General features: G+C 54.5%; 1 long non-coding RNA gene across 6 annotated transcripts; it reads left to right on the top strand.

Moving 5' to 3' along the window:
* Positions 1 to 250: 250 nt before the first annotated feature.
* On the top strand, positions 251 to 9,212 carry LOC134057139 (uncharacterized). Of its 6 annotated transcripts, XR_009934259.1 has the most exons (7): positions 251 to 677; positions 1,229 to 1,351; positions 1,467 to 1,557; positions 2,829 to 2,927; positions 3,267 to 3,332; positions 4,687 to 4,906; positions 5,668 to 9,179. It is a non-coding gene; the product is annotated as an uncharacterized LOC134057139 (long non-coding RNA). The 6 variants fall into 6 exon arrangements; XR_009934255.1 differs by having other exon boundaries at positions 1,229 to 1,557; XR_009934257.1 differs by lacking the exon at positions 251 to 677 and having other exon boundaries at positions 691 to 1,557; positions 5,668 to 5,755; positions 8,911 to 9,212.
* The last annotated feature ends 8,704 nt before the right edge of the window (positions 9,213 to 17,916 follow it).

Below are 17,916 nucleotides of genomic sequence, written 5' to 3'. Positions count from 1 at the left end.
AAAGGATACGACTGTTTCTGCCAAGAGCGGGGTGGAGCAGCGATGGGGGTGGTTGGGTTTGGCCTGGGCTCTGTTATTCTTGGTGCCATTTTAAAATTCTGTCGTGTGATTTACTGTGCGGGAGCTTTCGAACGAGAGCTGACAGAAATGTAGGTTAAGCCTTGGAAGTTGGGTCCATTGACTGCAGCAGCTCGCCGAGGCTGGAGGACTGGGGTGATGGCTGCTCCCAGGAAAGGTCACTTATTTATTGATACTGTGTCACATTTCCCTCAGCCCGGAATGGCTGTGAGTTTGTGCTCTTCTCAGTGGGGGATTGGAGAAGGTTTTGGCTGTAATTAGCAGTCGGAGAAAAATCCTGCTAAATAAAAGTGTCTCACCTCTGTCCCCCCTAAGTTATCCCAGTTTGTCCCAGCTTGGAGCTGCGCAGAAGTCAGGCAGGGGAAATGACCTCAGGGATACAGCTGTCAGTTCCAAGGCAGCGAGAGAAGATGTAGCAGCCAAGGGCAGGGGAGGGGAAAGGTTTCAGAAAGCATTTCTGTGGTGTAATGAATGCCAATTTCTGCTTGCCCAGGGAGAAGAGGACGAACTCCCAGCCATTCAGGCCTGACAGTCCCCTGCAGCGAGGGCATACACTGGAAGAGTTCAGGGTCGAAGACAAGGCTGAGGGAAAATCCAGGGTATTTATAAGGGATGATGGGAGGTGGGTCCAGGGTGAGAATCCAGTGGGTAAAGGGAAAAGTGGTGTAAGGGAGGAGTAATACAGGGCAGGGGCCGATAAGGTAGGATGGGTGGAACAGTGCAGTGAACATAAACCAGTGGGGGGGGCGGGGGGGTACAGGGATACAAGAACTTTCCAGAGCTGGGAGGAGACAAGGGATGACATAACTGGGAATAGAGGCAACCAATGGGAAATGAGGGTTATAAAGCTTTACCTTAAAGCTTTGCCATAAAGAATTTTTAAAACCTTTGACAACCTTCTTAGGAGCTATTCTAAACTTAAACAAATGCCCTCCAAGGTCTGGGGCCATGGGCCAACTCCTCACCCAAAACACTGGTCTGGCTTGGGATGTCAGTCAGTCCGATTCCTACACTGGGCCTCTGCATGATATTCGCCCAGAAGCTGCCTTTCAAGGACTGAAGTGGAACAAAAAGTATAAAAGAAATGTCATTCCCAGAGGGAAAACAGTTTCATTTCTCTTGTGTCTACTTTTTTTTTTTTTTTTAACAGTTACCTCAAAATTCCCGGATCCAGAACAGCTACTCTGAGTTTTGGTAGAGATTCCAAAGCGGGATACAGTAGGTTTCAAAGTACACCTTGGAAAATCAATCGTTTGTCTGCAGCATGCAGCATGTAGGTGTGATGTCTGTAACTGGTCTTAGTTGATGCAGAGGTACTTGGAAAAAAACGTTTAATCTTTCATCTCTCCCCACCTGCATTCTTCCTAAGTGTACTTTTTATTCAGCAGGACTCGGATGAGAGAGAGAGAGAGAGAGAGAGGGAGGAACTCTCTTCACATCAGCGTCAAAGGAAAAAGTGTTCAGCGACTTACAGTCCAGGTGACTGTTCTGTGTAAAAGCAGGATTGTTTTTCCATCAGACCTTGCGTGCCGTACCAGTCTGTGCGTTAACAGGTGCCTAAGAAAGGTCAAAAGGGAATAACTCAATGTCGTTCACTCGTGTGAATCTTGGTGGGGAGCAGAGGCGAGAGTGAACTGCAGTGAGGGGGAGGTTACTGAAGCCCCAGTTTGTTTCCAGCGAGCGTGGTGTTGTGGTGTTCAAAGTTACAGGTGCCTGCTGGCCTGGAGCTGGATACTTCTGCCTCTGCTTTCTTTGGGGGTTGATGATTCCTTATGTTTATGTTGGTGTGCCAGCATCTTAGATACTGACGACTCTTTCTCCTCTCAGTGTCTTCTCCCATGTGCTTATTTAGCTGCTTAGCTAAAGGATTTGTCTAATGGTAGTTAAGGAATTCAGGTGCAGACTCCAACAGGACAGTCGTAGCTGCAGATGAATCTCTTTAATGCTATCATCGAACCCCAGCATGGTTATTGCTCCCAGTTTTCCTTGTGGAAATGTGAAACAGGAATTCATGGGTTCTTCCTGCATGACTGAAGGTGTGTCCCACAGGATGCTTTTGTGCAAGCATAGGAGGATGTACAGCAAACATTTTTACTGCAGTGTTTTCCCCGTTGCCTGGTTCCAGGAGAGCAGAGCTCACTGTTCGTGCAGCAGACAGGTTTATCCAAGTGCTGGCTCAGTGGCTCCATGGTGAAATCATGTACTGCCTCTGGGCTTCAGAGTGTCATGTGCAGAGATTCGCTTTTAACACGACTTGAGTTAAAATTCCTCTAAGAACTAATCAGTCCAAGATCCATTCCACTACCGCTTTTTCATGTTCTTGTTTCACTTTTTCCTGTTTGTGTTTCACATCAGTTCTTTTCATCTCTGATTCCTTCACGGCACTTAGACCCCATCTTAATTTCAGGGAAGATATTTGGATGCAAATGAAGTTTTAATTGGGATGCTTTTCTAACTACTCTCCCTCCAGGAGAGCTGCCTCAGCCTGGATGAGTGTGAGGGTACCCAGCTCTCCTTTAGGGCTGGGAGCACGGCAGGGTGCAGAGCTCATGGTGAATCTTGTTTCAACACTGTCAATACCAAAAGATGTTAGAACACAGTCCTTGAAGGAATAACGTACAAAAGTCTACTGCAAGCCTAGGGACAAGCTGTCCTTCTTAAAGATGTGCACTGATGGATGTTTTGTCAAACCCCTCTGGGGACGGAATGTGTGCCAAAAGCTTGGTTAACCCCTTGTCTTCTGCTGCTAGGGCAGCGTCTTAGCCCAGGTCTCGGGGGCTGTGTGGAGGTTGCTCCCTGGAGCAGGGTCCCCCCGTGAGGAGGAGCCAGAGATTGGGTCACTGGAGCAGGTAAGGATCTGTTTCCATTTAGTCCTTGTTTTTGCTGGCTTTAACGTCACGGCTGCAGCGTTCCTTCGGACCTTGTGCCCCGCAGCAGCAGTTCCAGCTGCTGAGCTGGGTGGGGAGCCGTTCTGGGCTGGGGCTTTCAGCCTCCCGGGCGTCCATTGAAATCAGCCCTTTGTTTGATTTCCTTCAGTCTCTGGGGTTTGCCACCCTCGGTGCCACGGGACCGAGCTGTGCGAAGGCTCGATCCCGTCGGTCCAAAGTCCTGGGCAGCGTTTCCAGCAGCAGGGGCTGGAGGCATCGGGGGCTGCCTTTGGAGCCTTGTTCTCCCCTTGGCTTTTACAGAGGGTGCCAGACTCTGCCCTTAAGGATCCAGTGTTGCTTTTGGACGTTGATCCTGCAGCTGGACAGGTCAGGTAACAGGGATTAGAGTCAGTTCTTGGGCCCAGCGCGGGTCTTGTCCCACAAAGAGCACTCTGGTGCCAGGGGGCTTCCTGGGGGCACTGGGCTGGTGTTAGCATCTTCTCTCTTATCTTTTGCATGATGTGATTGTCCCTTGATGTGAGAAGGCAGAAAATGAGGCAGGAGGGGGAGCTCGTTTTGTTTTTGTGAACTCCAGGCTTGGGGCAGCTGCAGGGCACTTTGGTTTGAAAAAAGGCTGCCCCGACACAGTGAACTTGACCCTCTCTTGGGCACTTTGGGATCCCTCTGTGCCGCTCTTTCCCCCGATCCTTCACCTGCGAGGTGTGGGCTCAGAATCAGCTGCCCCTGCTGGACGGGTTTTTACATGTACAAATTAATTTTGTTAGAGAAGCCGTCAGGTGTAATGAGAATGTATGGAAAACAGGTGGTTGGTACACTAGCGGATACACTTTCTTCTTCATTTCTTTAACCTGTTCTTAAAAGAAGCCCTAAACTGGAAAACTGAATTGGGGGGGGGGGGGGATGGGGGGATGTTCAGGAGGTGCTTTTCATTTCTTTTGAAGTGTTGCTTTGGATTTTGGTATGTCAAGTGACACCAACAAAAGAAGATTGGAGGAACCGAGCTTCGGGACTCTGCAGTTAATTCTTTTAATGTGTTTGTGTGGGTGCAGAAAATGCCAAATCCCAAAGCAATTCTCTTACCTGTAACGTGAAGTGCAACAACATCTTTAAAGCCAAGTGCCCGGTGTGGGGTTCTCACGCAGGTTTTTATGGTCTGAAGGTTTTTCTTGCGTCCCAAAAGCCACAAGGAACCTGTCAGAAGCCGGCCTGCATTGCATATGTGGGATTTCAATTGGCTCTTGGATTCTTCCCTGCAACCTTCTCTGGAGTTTTTGTGCCAGAGGGGCTCCGACCCCAGAGCCGTACGGGGGGGGGGGGGGGGGGGGTGCGTTGCCTTGATAGATGGGAATGAGATTGGCCAAGTCTGTCAGGAAAGGAAAACCATCCCCGAGGTTTGTTTGGCCAAAGATGGACCATGAAGACACCCGTACTGGCACTGGGTGTGAGCGCTGATGCTTTTGGGTGGTGTGGTGCCTGTGGCCCCTCAGAAGTCAGGGCGAGGCTGAAGGAAGGAGGGAAGCTGCCACAGCTGCAGGGGAGGGAAGTGCTGGCTGTTCCCAACTGCTTGGTGCAGAATTGGGAGAAGTGGGAGAGGAGCTTTCCTCCTTCTTTCTCTCCATCACTGGGCACGAAGAATATTAGGATGAAGCTGCACTAAGCTGTGTCATTTGTGGGCTGTTGACCGGTTGTTGCTTTTTCTGGCTTTTTCATGTATTTCCAGGCGGTGCAGTGAGGAGCAAGTTGCTGGCTTACGTGATTTCTGAGTGACCTGTCACAGAAACGGGCATCTGTGTGTGCAGGTGCTTCCTGGCAAATCCAGATGTGACGTGGAAATCCTAAGGGAGGAGTTCCAGCCTTGACCACGCGTGACACAGGCTTGTGGAAATGGAAATGGCCTTGGCAGAAGAGCAGCTGTGAGGTGAAGCAGGACTGCAATACAGGTAAGCAGAAGAACCAGGTGAGGTGTTACTTGTTGGTCCTGCGTGCACCTCGTGCCTCTGCCTGCTGCCAACACTTGGTGCTGCAGCTCCACAGAGCCCATTTCAGTGTTTGTTGGGTTTGATTTTTGCGGTCAGTTCCTGTAAACAACTCCCCTGCTTTACCTGACCCATCCCTGGGGTGTGGTCCAGGACTCACCCTTACCCTGGAGGAATTCTCTGCTCCCCTGGAGAGGGGCTGAAGGCCGGGCTTATGAGCAGAGGGAAAACAACCAAACCGTGGGCACTGTGTCCTGGATGCATGCAGCACCACGTGTTTTTTTCCAAGTTCCCAGCCCTGATGAATGTAAACAAGAAAATGCCTGTTCCTTGACTTGTCCAGCTCTCCCCCCTGCATCCCCTGCCCTTATCCCTTGCGTGCCAAGGTCCTGCATCTCCCTGGCTCTCCAGCTGCAGCCCACCTTGTCCTGCCTGTGGCTGAGAAAATATGGGCTGAGATTTTTTTTTAGCAGCTACCCATTCATTTAAAGAGCACAAAGAGCATACAGTGCAGAGAGTCTTTCGGAAAGACATCCAAAGTAGGGACTCTGCTTTTCCTGTAGTTCTCCTTCCTGTTTTCACCTGGGCTGGAAGGATGGGCATGGCCTGTATGTACCATATGAAAGTGATGTTACTAAATTTGTCCAGAAGTTCTGATGATGATGCTTGTTCCTCATTTTTTGACAGAAAACATTCTCATTTTGCCTTTCCCACATTGTTTCCAGGTGCTGCCCAGGGGGGACATCTGTGGCCTCAGACAGCGATGGCCTTGGAGCAAGGGGAGCCTTTGCACAGCTCACCTGCAGAGCTCAGGTGGATGGGACAGGATTGGTGTGGCCTGAGAAGTCCTGAACAGCTGTGTCTGTGTTCTGCAGTGCCTTGAAACCTTCCTCTGTCAGGTTTTGGAGGGGTTTCTCTTTAGGATTTCTTGTGATGCAGCACCCCGGGTGTCCCTTTGTGCAAAGTCCAGTGGTGAAGGAGGATTGAGTGAGTGACAAGTGGGGTCTGGCATGAAAATGGTTCTGTTAAAATGGAGCAAAGACTGCAATAAGAAAAACGAGCATCCCTTTACTGTCTGAAAGGGTTAGGAATAAAAATGCTGGAGAAGGGCACTTTTATATTTGAATTGGTGTCACCTGTCTTGGATCAAGCCCCACAGTGAGCAATCCAGATCAGAAGTGTGTAAGCTGGGATCCTTTGACTTCTGCAGGGGACTTCATTTTCTTTTCTTCTTCTTCTCTTCCAGGACCGGAGAAATGGTTGTGGAATTATTAGATGGCTTTTGTTAGATGCAGGTTTTATTTTTTCGGAAGTTTTTTTACTGCAGCCCTTTTAAGATGGTTTTCAATAATACAGTGTATAGTTTTATATTGTTTGTAGGTGGCATATGATAAGAGATGTTGTCTAGTTAATGCTGTATCTTTTAGTTTAGGTGTTGATAAGGTTTTTTTTGAGTTGAGTTTTGTTTTTGTGTGGTTTTTTTTTTTTTGTGGGGTCTTGTTTCTAAAGGATGCGTTGCTAAGGTTTCTGATGGTGTTAGGGGCTGTAGCGTAAAGCATAGGGCTGGTTTTCAGTTATTTTGTGATGGCTTTTATTATTGTGAGTATTCAGTGTTTGTTTTGGGGGTTTGAGGTAATGTCATGTAGCTGATTTATTTGTTTTTTACTCTTATAATTGGGATATTATATGGGTTATGTTATTTATATTGGCTTGTTATTATATCAAAGGGGTTTTATGTGTTTGGTTTGTTTGATTAGTAGTGTATGTTTTATTAGTTTTATTATTATATCATTGGGCTTTTGTTTGTTAGCAGTATATGTTTTATACTTGCAGATAATACGGGAGATATTGTTTATGGTTATATTTATCTTTTGGTTTTGTGTTTATCTGTAGGTGGTATTTGTGTATTGATGGTTTGAGACATAATGGGTTGATTGAGCTTGGAGTTAACTTCTTTTGGCGTAGTTAATTTAGGTTTATTTGTGCAATTTTTATTTTTGGGTTTGATTGGTTTGTTTGTTGTTTTGGTGTTTTTTATTATTTTTATTTTTTGGGAACATGGATATTTATAGAGTGGATTATTTTAGGTAGGGTTTTTTTTTACTGTAGTGGTTATTTTTTTTTTTTTTAATATTTTAGTGCTTTTAGGTTCTTGTAATGTTGTCAATTAGTTTGGGTTTTCATATTTCTTTGTTTTTTGGAATGTTTAGGGTCAGTTGCCTTGTTCTGAGTTAAATAAGATGGTTTGATTTATTTTTTGTAGTAGTTCTTGTGATTTGTTATGAGGGTTTCTATACAGTTTTATTTCTGTTTCATATTTAGGATGTGATGGGAATTGTTAGTGACAAGAGTGTAGTGTGTTTCTTTTTTTATTGCTGGTAGTGGGTTGTATGGTGTAGGTTTTGTATTTTGCAGAGTATTTTTTGCTTTTATTTAGTGAGATCCAAGTTTTTGGTTTTAGGTTCATTTGTAATTATTTTCACCTCTTTGGGGATTTAGATTTTTGGTGTGAGTGCCCTGCCTGATGACAGTAATTGGTTGATTTCATGTGGTATTGGTGGCATGGTGGGTAGAGGGCATTTTTGTTTTGACTATTAATTTTAATATTGGTAGATGGGATAGTAGGAGGATTTGTGTTTTAGTGTTGATTGGTTTTGAGGTGGTTTGGATTTTTTGATAACTTAAGGTGTTTTGTGAGCTGGTGGATGTTTTATGCTCTTGGTAGGAACACGGTGCTGTTTTCTCGAGTGTATCCTTAGGAAGTGGATTTTTTCATTAGGTTTTTTGTTTGTTTTTCACGGTAAAATGTGTTTTTAGGAGAACTTGGGTAACTTTAAATATATTTTTGTTGAAGTTTTTTGTGTACTGTAGATGATGTGGAGTTTTCTTTTATTGTAATTTGTATATAATCTGTGGTAGCCAGTAGGATTGTGTTTTTAGTTTTGGGGTAGTTGTTTTTAGGTGTATTGTACGTTTGTTTGGTGAAGGTAAATTGAGGTTTGTGTTGGGCTGTTGGAGGAACAGAGAAAAATGCTTTGGCCATGTTAATACGAGTGTGCAATTCAGTTTGGATTTTAGTTTGTATTGGAGTTTTAATACATTTGGTTCTGTGTTGTGTAATGGTGGAGTTCTTTAAGGAATGATAGCTGGTAGTAGTTTATTTTCTGTATGTTGGTGTATAGGTTGAATGGGGTTGTTGAAGGGCGTGTGGGGTTTGTTGCTTAGTTTTGGGTTTTGAGTTACGGAGTATTTTGTGGATGGGACAAGTATCTTGAGTTGGGTGCTGTTGGTAGTGTCTTGTTGAGGGGGTAATTGGTATTTGTTAGGGTTTTTTAAAGTAGCTTTATTACAGTTGTTTGGTAGTTGAGCTAAGGTGTTGATTTGTTTTCTCTTGGTTTGGCAGTAGATATATAAAATGCTTATTTGAGTTTTGAGGGCTTCTGGAACATTTGTACTGGAAGAGATTTAGAGTGTTTAGAATGCTTCACTTTTTGGGTTTGTTATAATGGGATTTAAATACTTCTCTAGCTACTTTGTTAGGTTTTATTACAGTTAAATATTGTGCTTCCTTGATTTAGATATTAACAGATATGGGATTAGTTTTTCTATGTCGTGATGGCTTTAGTGTGTGCTGTGTATGAGTGTTGACAAAGGTTTTATTGTTTCGGGTGTCCCTTTGTGCAAAGTCCAGTGGTGAAGGAGGATTGAGTGAGTGACAAGTGGGGCCTGGCATGAAAATGGTTCTGTTAAAATGGAGCAAAGACTGCAATAAGAAAAATGAGCATTCATTTTAATGTCTGAAAGGGTTAGGAACAAAAATGCTGGAGAGGGGCACTTTTATATTTGAATTGGTGTCACCTGTCTTGGATCAAGCCCCACAGCGAGCAGTCCAGATCAGAAGTGTGAAAGCTGGGATCCTTTGACTTCTGCAGGGGACTTCATTTTCTTTTCCTCTTCTTCTCTTCCAGGACCAGAGAAATGGTTCCACTCCTCCCATCTTTGCCAAAAGCTGTGCTGTTTGAGGAGCCAGAGCCAAGAGGCTTCAGCACCAGGGCTCTGCACTGGAGGGCTCCCGGTCCTGCCCCCGCAGGGTTCCCCTTTTCCTCCCCGCTGGGATGAAGTGTCTATGGAATCTGGGATCTGGGTGAAACTGCAGCTCTGCTGGTATCCAGGGACGTGAGGTTCCGGGGGACTGCGTTTCCCTGTGGCTTTCCAGGTCGGCAGGAGCCGGAGGAAATGGGGTGCCAGAGCCGTGCCCCATCAGGCCGTGTTTGCCTCTGAGGAACAGAGAGTCCGGGCTGAGGTGAGATTGCCAGGAGTGCTTGGATGGATGAGCCGTGCGGGGAACGGGGAGCTCGGAATCGCAGCTGCCGCTGGATCCATGGCCTTAGGTCTGCTCCGTTTGTGTCTGTGCCAAGTAGGATTTGTGCTGGGGAGAGAGGTGCTGTGGGGAGCCAAAGGTGGAGTAAATCCTCTGTGGGGATGGGCAGCGAAGGACTGAGTAGCAGGGGAAGGAGAGGATTTCTAAAGGATACGACTGTTTCTGCCAAGAGCGGGGTGGAGCAGCGATGGGGGTGGTTGGGTTTGGCCTGGGCTCTGTTATTCTTGGTGCCATTTTAAAATTCCGTCGTGTGATTTACTGTGCGGGAGCTTTCGAACGAGAGCTGACAGAAATGTAGGTTAAGCCTTGGAAGTTGGGTCCATTGACTGCAGCAGCTCGCCGAGGCTGGAGGACTGGGGTGATGGCTGCTCCCAGGAAAGGTCACTTATTTATTGATACTGTGTCACATTTCCCTCAGTGACTGCCAGCCCGGAATGGCTGTGAGTTTGTGCTCTTCTCACTGGGGAATTGGAGGAGGTTTTGGTGTAATTAGAAATTGGAGAAAAATCCCGTTGACAGTCTCACCTCTGTCCCCCTTTAAGTTATCCCAGTTTGTCCCAGCTTGGAGCTGCACAGAAATCAGGCAGGGGAAATGACATCAGGGATACAGCTGTCAGTTCCAAGGCAGAGAGAGGAAATGTAGCAGCAAAGGACAGGGGAGGGGAAAGGTTTCAGAAAGCATTTCTGTGGTGTAATGAATGCCAATTTCTGCTTGCCCAGGGAGAAGAGGACGAACTCCCAGCCATTCAGGCCTGACAGTCCCCTGCAGCGAGAGCTCGGCACGCATCCCCAGAGGCAAGTCCAGCAGGAGAAAGAAGGAAAAAAGGTGATTTCTTTTGCTTGCAAGTCCTTTCCAGTTCTGAAAGCCCAGCCAACATTTGCTCTTGATTGTGGTCGGGTGAAGCACGAGCAGCGGGCACGGGTCGTGCCGTGGATGGAGCCGCAAAGCCCGGGGTCATTGAGAGGGGACACGAGAGGTGTTTGTGTAGGAAAATGCCGAGGGGATGTCCAGGGGAGCGAGGAGGCATTTCTGAGGGGATTGCCGAGGGAGGTGAAGGGAGCCCGGCAGAGAATTTCTCTGGGAAATTTCTGCGAGGGCCCTGGGGAGCGCAGCCAGGGCTCTCCAGGGCTAGCAGGCAGGGCTGAGCCCTCGGGACTCTGCGTGTCCTCCTTCCCTGGCAGCAGCCGGCGAGGAAGGGAGGAGAGGCTCCGTGTGGGATGAGGCCCACGGGAGAAAGCGAGCAGGGGAGCGGCCTGGGGCTGGAGAGGGGCAGGAGAAAGGCAAAGGGACCTCGCTGGGGTCACAGAATGGACACTTGGATGAGCAGTGCAGGTGAGGAGTGGATCGGAGTTCACCTGCAGGGAAAGAGGGAGGGGATCTTTTGGAGGGAGAGGCTGAGGCAATAATGAGTTCGCAGTCCTCGGCCCAAGCTGTGTTTGCACAAAGTGGGAGCAGAGGTGAAGGGCGATCCAAAGGCAGCCCTGCTTGTCCTCTGACTTGTTTATAAGTTTTAATGTTTCATTTTGCAGCTTCTGTAAATATTAAAAAAAAATGAGAACAAGAGCATTAATGAGGTTCCTGGCAGTCCATTACAGTGTTGTCACAGAATTCATAACAGTTTTGAGTAATGCAATTCTTTATTCGGATTAGTCATTGTGTGAGATTTGGGGTTTATCTGGATTTTGAAGCCCTCATGGTGGCCCTGATACTGCTCAGGAGCTGGTAGGAAAAGCAGAGTCAGAGCTCCTGGCAGGCACAGGCTGTTATCCCCCAGAGTGGATTGTGGAGGAATTGTTTGGGACTTGGATTCTCCCCGTGGGTGATGCCAGTTGCTGTGACTTGTATAATTCCATACATTTGACTCCCAAAACTTCCCAGCCCAGGGGCTTGAGCCGACAGGGGAGCACGAACATTGTTCTTTGTGCAGTGCCCAGATTTGGGGCTAACTGATGGGAACTAGCAAAGCTGACAGTGATCCCATAGCCCCAAATTCCCTGCTCAATTCCCACTGCCATAACCTCCCAGTGCTTCATGGAGCGTGGCCATGCCCAGGCAGAGCTGCCCCTTGAACGCCAGCTGTGCCAAGAAACCAGCAGAGCTTCCAAGGAAGCTCAGCAGCATCGGGACAGGGACAGGTGTGTATGCCAAAGAATTTCCCGTTTAAAACCCTCATCCCAACCCCACCCATGTCCCTTGGGGGCACTTGACAGGGTTGCCTGGAATTCAGCTGATTTGACCCCCCCTTGAGCTCAGGCTCCAGGTGAGATTTTCAAGCAGGAGAAGGCAGAGGCCAGAAGCATTCGCAGCCCATGCCGAGGCAGCCCCTGTGCCCACGGGAGAACATCTCTCCCTGCAGAATCTCAGTTCCTTTCAGAGCCTCAGCAGTGGCCTCTGCAAGTTCTTTTCCCTCAGGAAAGGCTGCACATCCCTGCCTTCAGCACACCTCCAGTGGGAGCCACCTGTGAGAAAGCTTTCCATCCCTTCTGCACTTCCAGCTGGCTCCCTGAACAACTCCCACCTTCATCCAACAAAAAAACAAAAAAAACCTTCATCCCAGCCAAACCTTTGATTTTAAGGCATCTCTGGAGGGTAGTGCTTGGGATCTGATATGTGTGAGGGCAGATTGCCTTGGCTTTAATGCTGCTGCTGCATGGATGATGGCCTCAGGCTGGAAGGGAAGGGATTGGGGGTGGCCGGGACAGACCCGGCAGCTGCGTGGGAGCTCTGGGAGGTGGGAACGGGGAATTGCTGTCCGAGCCCCTCTGCAAGCGGCCCGTGCCGCCATCAGCAGGAAATGCCAGCTGTTCCCGGCGGTGCTTTTGGGCTGTCAGTGGTCTCTGTCCGGGCTGAAGCATCTCCAGGTACCTGTTCAGAGCAGCCCCCGGCCCAGGATCCGCAGGCAGCCCTCGAGCCGCGTCCGTGCCGGCGCTGGCCGGGCGCCCCGGCGCCCTTCCCCAGGGTGTGTGCTCGGCACAGGCAGGACACTGCAGGCACAGCCCAAGGACGAGAGGTGCCGGTTCCCTTTCAGGTCCCTCCTGGCCTCCTCCTGCCCCGAGTTCCCTGACAGCTGGGACACACAGAAACACCAAGGAACGTTGCTGGCAGCGAGCAGGAGACACAGAGGCCTCTGTACAGCTCTGGGCCAGAAAAGCAGCCCCAGCTTCAGCAGCTGCCATCGTTTTGGCCTGGCAATACTCACCTGCAGGAACTGTTCTATTTACTTGAGAGTCAGATTTTAGGATGCCTCTCAACTCCAGTATATCCTCAATATATCCCGTGATCTGGAAGTAAAGGGGAAAATTCTCAGCTGAATTTTAATAAAGGAAGTTTTACCATTACGGAGCCTTTTTTTTTTTTTTTTTTTTTTTCTTTGCGTTGCAAAGCAAGGGGGAGGGGGAGCATCTCACCTGGCAGGTGTTGGAGAAGCAGCCCGAGTGGAACCGGGCCGGGCCCCCGCCGAGCAGCTCCTCCCACCCACGGTGATCCAGCCCCTCTCGTTCCACAGGGGTGCGGCCGGTGGGAGCCCCACGGCTGGGCGGACACGGGGAAGGGGGATCCAGGAGCTGCTCTCCTCCGGGGGCTCCGCACACCTGCGGGATGAGGACACCGGGAGCGGCGGGACTTGGGGTTGCCGGGGTGGCACGGCGTTCCCCGTGCCCCGGCCGGTTCCAGCCGCGCTCCGGCGTCTGCACCGGGAGATTCCGCCGCCGTTCTCCCGGGCACGGTTACCGGCAGAGCCCCGGCTCCCTGCGGCCGCAGCGGGATCACGGCCCGAGTCCCACGGCCGCTGCGGCCGGAGCAGGAGCGGCAGCGCCGGGCTCGGCCCCGGCGCCCGTCCCGGGGCGGCTCCTGCTGCCCGCGGCGATCCCGATGCCGATGCCGATGCCGGTCCTGCGATCCGCACCCGGCCAGCCCAGGGAGAGGCGGCACCGCTCGGAACCCCCAGCGGACCCCGACAAGACCCAGAGCCGAGCCCTGGCCCCCCCCCAGCCCGAGCACGTCGGGCTCCGCGCAGCGCCGGGAGCGGCCCCTGGGTTGGGATCGGCGCAGCGCTCCGAGCGATGATCCCACCGCATCCCGAGAGGAACATCCGCGTACGGAGCGGGGCGGGAGCGGCTCGGCCGCAATTGAAGGGCGCGGGCGGGGCGGGGCCCCGGGGGGGGGCGGCACCTGCCCAGGTGTGCGGGGCCCCAGAGCGCCTGCGCGGGGCGGGGCTGAGGGGATTTAAACCGCGGGGAGAGGCCGGCGGAGCCATTTGCTCCTCGGCGCTCGGGAGGGGAGGTGCTGCCCGAGCCGGGCTCTACAGCTCTTTTCCTTTGTGTTTCTTTTCTTTATTACTTCTTTTTCTCTGTATTTCTTCTTTCTCCCCTCCCTTCCTCCCCTCCCCTACCCCCCTCCTCCCTCCCCCCCCCCTACCCCCCCCCTCCCTCTCCCCCCTAGCCCTCCCCTCCCTCCCCCCCGGCCCGGCTCCCCCCATCCCGGTACCCCTCATGCCCCTACTCGCCCTACCCTACCCCCAAGTTGTCCCGCTCTTCCTTCCACCCTTGCTTCCCCTCAATCCTGGCTCCCGCTGCCCCCTCTCCGTTTCCCCTCTCCCCCAGTCTACCGCCGCCCCATTCTCTCCCACCTTCCTTCAATCCTCCGCCTCCTTCGTCCACTCTCCCGTTCCTACCACTCCATCTTCCCCTCTCCCTGCTGCCCTGCACACCCCGACACCCTCACCTGCCCTCTCCCCTTGGCTCACCCACCCCGACCAGCCCCTCTGCCCCCCTATTCCTACCCTCCATCCCCCCTTTCCCTCTGTCTTTTCCCCCGCAGCCGCGGGGTTCGGGGTGCCGGATAATAAAGCCCGGAGGGCCGGAGCCGGCGCCCCTCCCTTGAGTCCCCCAAAAGGGCCGGAGCCGCAGAGAGCGGCTCCCCCCAGCAGATTCCAACACTGCCCTACACTGCCGGGGTTCCGGTTTTCCCTACATCACACTGGGGGGGGTGGGGTGGGGGTGCGGGCTGGGGGTCGGGGTGGGCCCCCTCCTCAGGAGGGGGTGCTGGGATGGGGTTGGGGGGTGTTTGGGATGGACCCCCTCGATAGGAGGGGGTCCTGGGGGGAGGGCGGGTTAGGGTGGGGGGCGGGGGGTGGGAGGGGTCCCCTCCGGAGGAGGGGCCCCTGGGGGGGGCGGGGGTGGGAGGGGTCCCCTCCGGAGGAGGGGCCCCTGGGGAGGGGCGGGGGTGGGAGGGGTCCCCTCCGGAGGAGGGGCCCCTGGGGAGGGGCGGGGGTGGGAGGGGTCCCCTCCGGAGGAGGGGACCCTGGGGAGGGGCGGGGGGCGGGCCCCCTCCGGAGGGGGGGGTCCGGGGTGGGAGGGGCTGGGGGGGGGGGTTCGCCTCCCCCGACCCCTTCCATCCCGGACCCTCCCCTCCGGACGGGATCCGCTGCCCGGACCCTCCCCAGGGGCCCCGCCTCCGGACGGGACCCCCGGGGGGCGGGGGGAGGGAGGGTGGGTGGGGGGTCAGGTGGGGAGGGGTGTCTGGTGTGTTATTTTATTTCTTTTAAATGTGTGTTCACACTGCAGAGTGACGTGACGTCCCCACCTGTTCCCCCCCAACCCACCCCTCCCCCCGGGGGTCCCGTCCGGAGGAGGGGGACCTGGGGAGGGTCCGGGGAGCAGATCCCGTCCAGAGGGGAGGGTCCGGGATGGAAGGGGTCGGGGGAGGCGAACCCCCCCCCCCAGCCCCTCCCACCCCGGACCCCCCCCTCCGGAGGGGGCCCGCCCCCCGCCCCTCCCCAGGGTCCCCTCCTCCGGAGGGGACCCCTCCCACCCCCGCCCCTCCCCAGGGTCCCCTCCTCCGGAGGGGACCCCTCCCACCCCCGCCCCTCCCAGGGGCCCCTCCTCCGGAGGGGACCCCTCCCACCCCCGCCCCCCCCAGGGGCCCCTCCTCCGGAGGGGACCCCTCCCACCCCCCGCCCCCCACCCTAACCCGCCCTCCCCCCAGGACCCCCTCCTATCGAGGGGGTCCATCCCAAACACCCCCCAACCCCATCCCAGCACCCCCTCCTGAGGAGGGGGCCCACCCCGACCCCCAGCCCGCACCCCCACCCCACCCCCCCCAGTGTGATGTAGGGAAAACCGGAACCCCGGCAGTGTAGGGCAGTGTTGGAATCTGCTGGGGGGAGCCGCTCTCTGCGGCTCCGGCCCTTTTGGGGGACTCAAGGGAGGGGCGCCGGCTCCGGCCCTCCGGGCTTTATTATCCGGCACCCCGAACCCCGCGGCTGCGGGGGAAAAGACAGAGGGAAAGGGGGGATGGAGGGTAGGAATAGGGGGGCAGAGGGGCTGGTCGGGGTGGGTGAGCCAAGGGGAGAGGGCAGGTGAGGGTGTCGGGGTGTGCAGGGCAGCAGGGAGAGGGGAAGATGGAGTGGTAGGAACGGGAGAGTGGACGAAGGAGGCGGAGGATTGAAGGAAGGTGGGAGAGAATGGGGCGGCGGTAGACTGGGGGAGAGGGGAAACGGAGAGGGGGCAGCGGGAGCCAGGATTGAGGGGAAGCAAGGGTGGAAGGAAGAGCGGGACAACTTGGGGGTAGGGTAGGGCGAGTAGGGGCATGAGGGGTACCGGGATGGGGGGAGCCGGGCCGGGGGGGAGGGAGGGGAGGGCTAGGGGGGAGAGGGAGGGGGGGGGGTAGGGGGGGGGAGGGAGGAGGGGGGTAGGGGAGGGGAGGAAGGGAGGGGAGAAAGAAGAAATACAGAGAAAAAGAAGTAATAAAGAAAAGAAACACAAAGGAAAAGAGCTGTAGAGCCCGGCTCGGGCAGCACCTCCCCTCCCGAGCGCCGAGGAGCAAATGGCTCCGCCGGCCTCTCCCCGCGGTTTAAATCCCCTCAGCCCCGCCCCGCGCAGGCGCTCTGGGGCCCCGCACACCTGGGCAGGTGCCGCCCCCCCCCGGGGCCCCGCCCCGCCCGCGCCCTTCAATTGCGGCCGAGCCGCTCCCGCCCCGCTCCGTACGCGGATGTTCCTCTCGGGATGCGGTGGGATCATCGCTCGGAGCGCTGCGCCGATCCCAACCCAGGGGCCGCTCCCGGCGCTGCGCGGAGCCCGACGTGCTCGGGCTGGGGGGGGGCCAGGGCTCGGCTCTGGGTCTTGTCGGGGTCCGCTGGGGGTTCCGAGCGGTGCCGCCTCTCCCTGGGCTGGCCGGGTGCGGATCGCAGGACCGGCATCGGCATCGGCATCGGGATCGCCGCGGGCAGCAGGAGCCGCCCCGGGACGGGCGCCGGGGCCGAGCCCGGCGCTGCCGCTCCTGCTCCGGCCGCAGCGGCCGTGGGACTCGGGCCGTGATCCCGCTGCGGCCGCAGCGAGCCGGGGCTCTGCCGGTAACCGTGCCCGGGAGAACGGCGGCGGAATCTCCCGGTGCAGACGCCGGAGCGCGGCTGGAACCGGCCGGGGCACGGGGAACGCCGTGCCACCCCGGCAACCCCAAGTCCCGCCGCTCCCGGTGTCCTCATCCCGCAGGTGTGCGGAGCCCCCGGAGGAGAGCAGCTCCTGGATCCCCCTTCCCCGTGTCCGCCCAGCCGTGGGGCTCCCACCGGCCGCACCCCTGTGGAACGAGAGGGGCTGGATCACCGTGGGTGGGAGGAGCTGCTCGGCGGGGGCCCGGCCCGGTTCCACTCGGGCTGCTTCTCCAACACCTGCCAGGTGAGATGCTCCCCCTCCCCCTTGCTTTGCAACGCAAAGAAAAAAAAAAAAAAAAAAAAAAGGCTCCGTAATGGTAAAACTTCCTTTATTAAAATTCAGCTGAGAATTTTCCCCTTTACTTCCAGATCACGGGATATATTGAGGATATACTGGAGTTGAGAGGCATCCTAAAATCTGACTCTCAAGTAAATAGAACAGTTCCTGCAGGTGAGTATTGCCAGGCCAAAACGATGGCAGCTGCTGAAGCTGGGGCTGCTTTTCTGGCCCAGAGCTGTACAGAGGCCTCTGTGTCTCCTGCTCGCTGCCAGCAACGTTCCTTGGTGTTTCTGTGTGTCCCAGCTGTCAGGGAACTCGGGGCAGGAGGAGGCCAGGAGGGACCTGAAAGGGAACCGGCACCTCTCATCCTTGGGCTGTGCCTGCAGTGTCCTGCCTGGGCCGAGCACACACCCTGGGGAAGGGCGCCGGGGCGCCCGGCCAGCGCCGGCACGGACGCGGCTCGAGGGCTGCCTGCGGATCCTGGGCCGGGGGCTGCTCTGAACAGGTACCTGGAGATGCTTCAGCCCGGACAGAGACCACTGACAGCCCAAAAGCACCGCCGGGAACAGCTGGCATTTCCTGCTGATGGCGGCACGGGCCGCTTGCAGAGGGGCTCGGACAGCAATTCCCCGTTCCCACCTCCCAGAGCTCCCACGCAGCTGCCGGGTCTGTCCCGGCCACCCCCAATCCCTTCCCTTCCAGCCTGAGGCCATCATCCATGCAGCAGCAGCATTAAAGCCAAGGCAATCTGCCCTCACACATATCAGATCCCAAGCACTACCCTCCAGAGATGCCTTAAAATCAAAGGTTTGGCTGGGATGAAGGTTTTTTTTGTTTTTTTGTTGGATGAAGGTGGGAGTTGTTCAGGGAGCCAGCTGGAAGT

This window comes from Cinclus cinclus, unplaced genomic scaffold (genome assembly GCF_963662255.1).
Source record: "Cinclus cinclus unplaced genomic scaffold, bCinCin1.1 SCAFFOLD_36, whole genome shotgun sequence".
Lineage (NCBI taxonomy): Eukaryota > Metazoa > Chordata > Aves > Passeriformes > Cinclidae > Cinclus > Cinclus cinclus.
The sequence above is the reverse complement of the archived record's forward strand: the minus strand, read 5'-3'. Positions and strand labels throughout refer to the sequence as shown.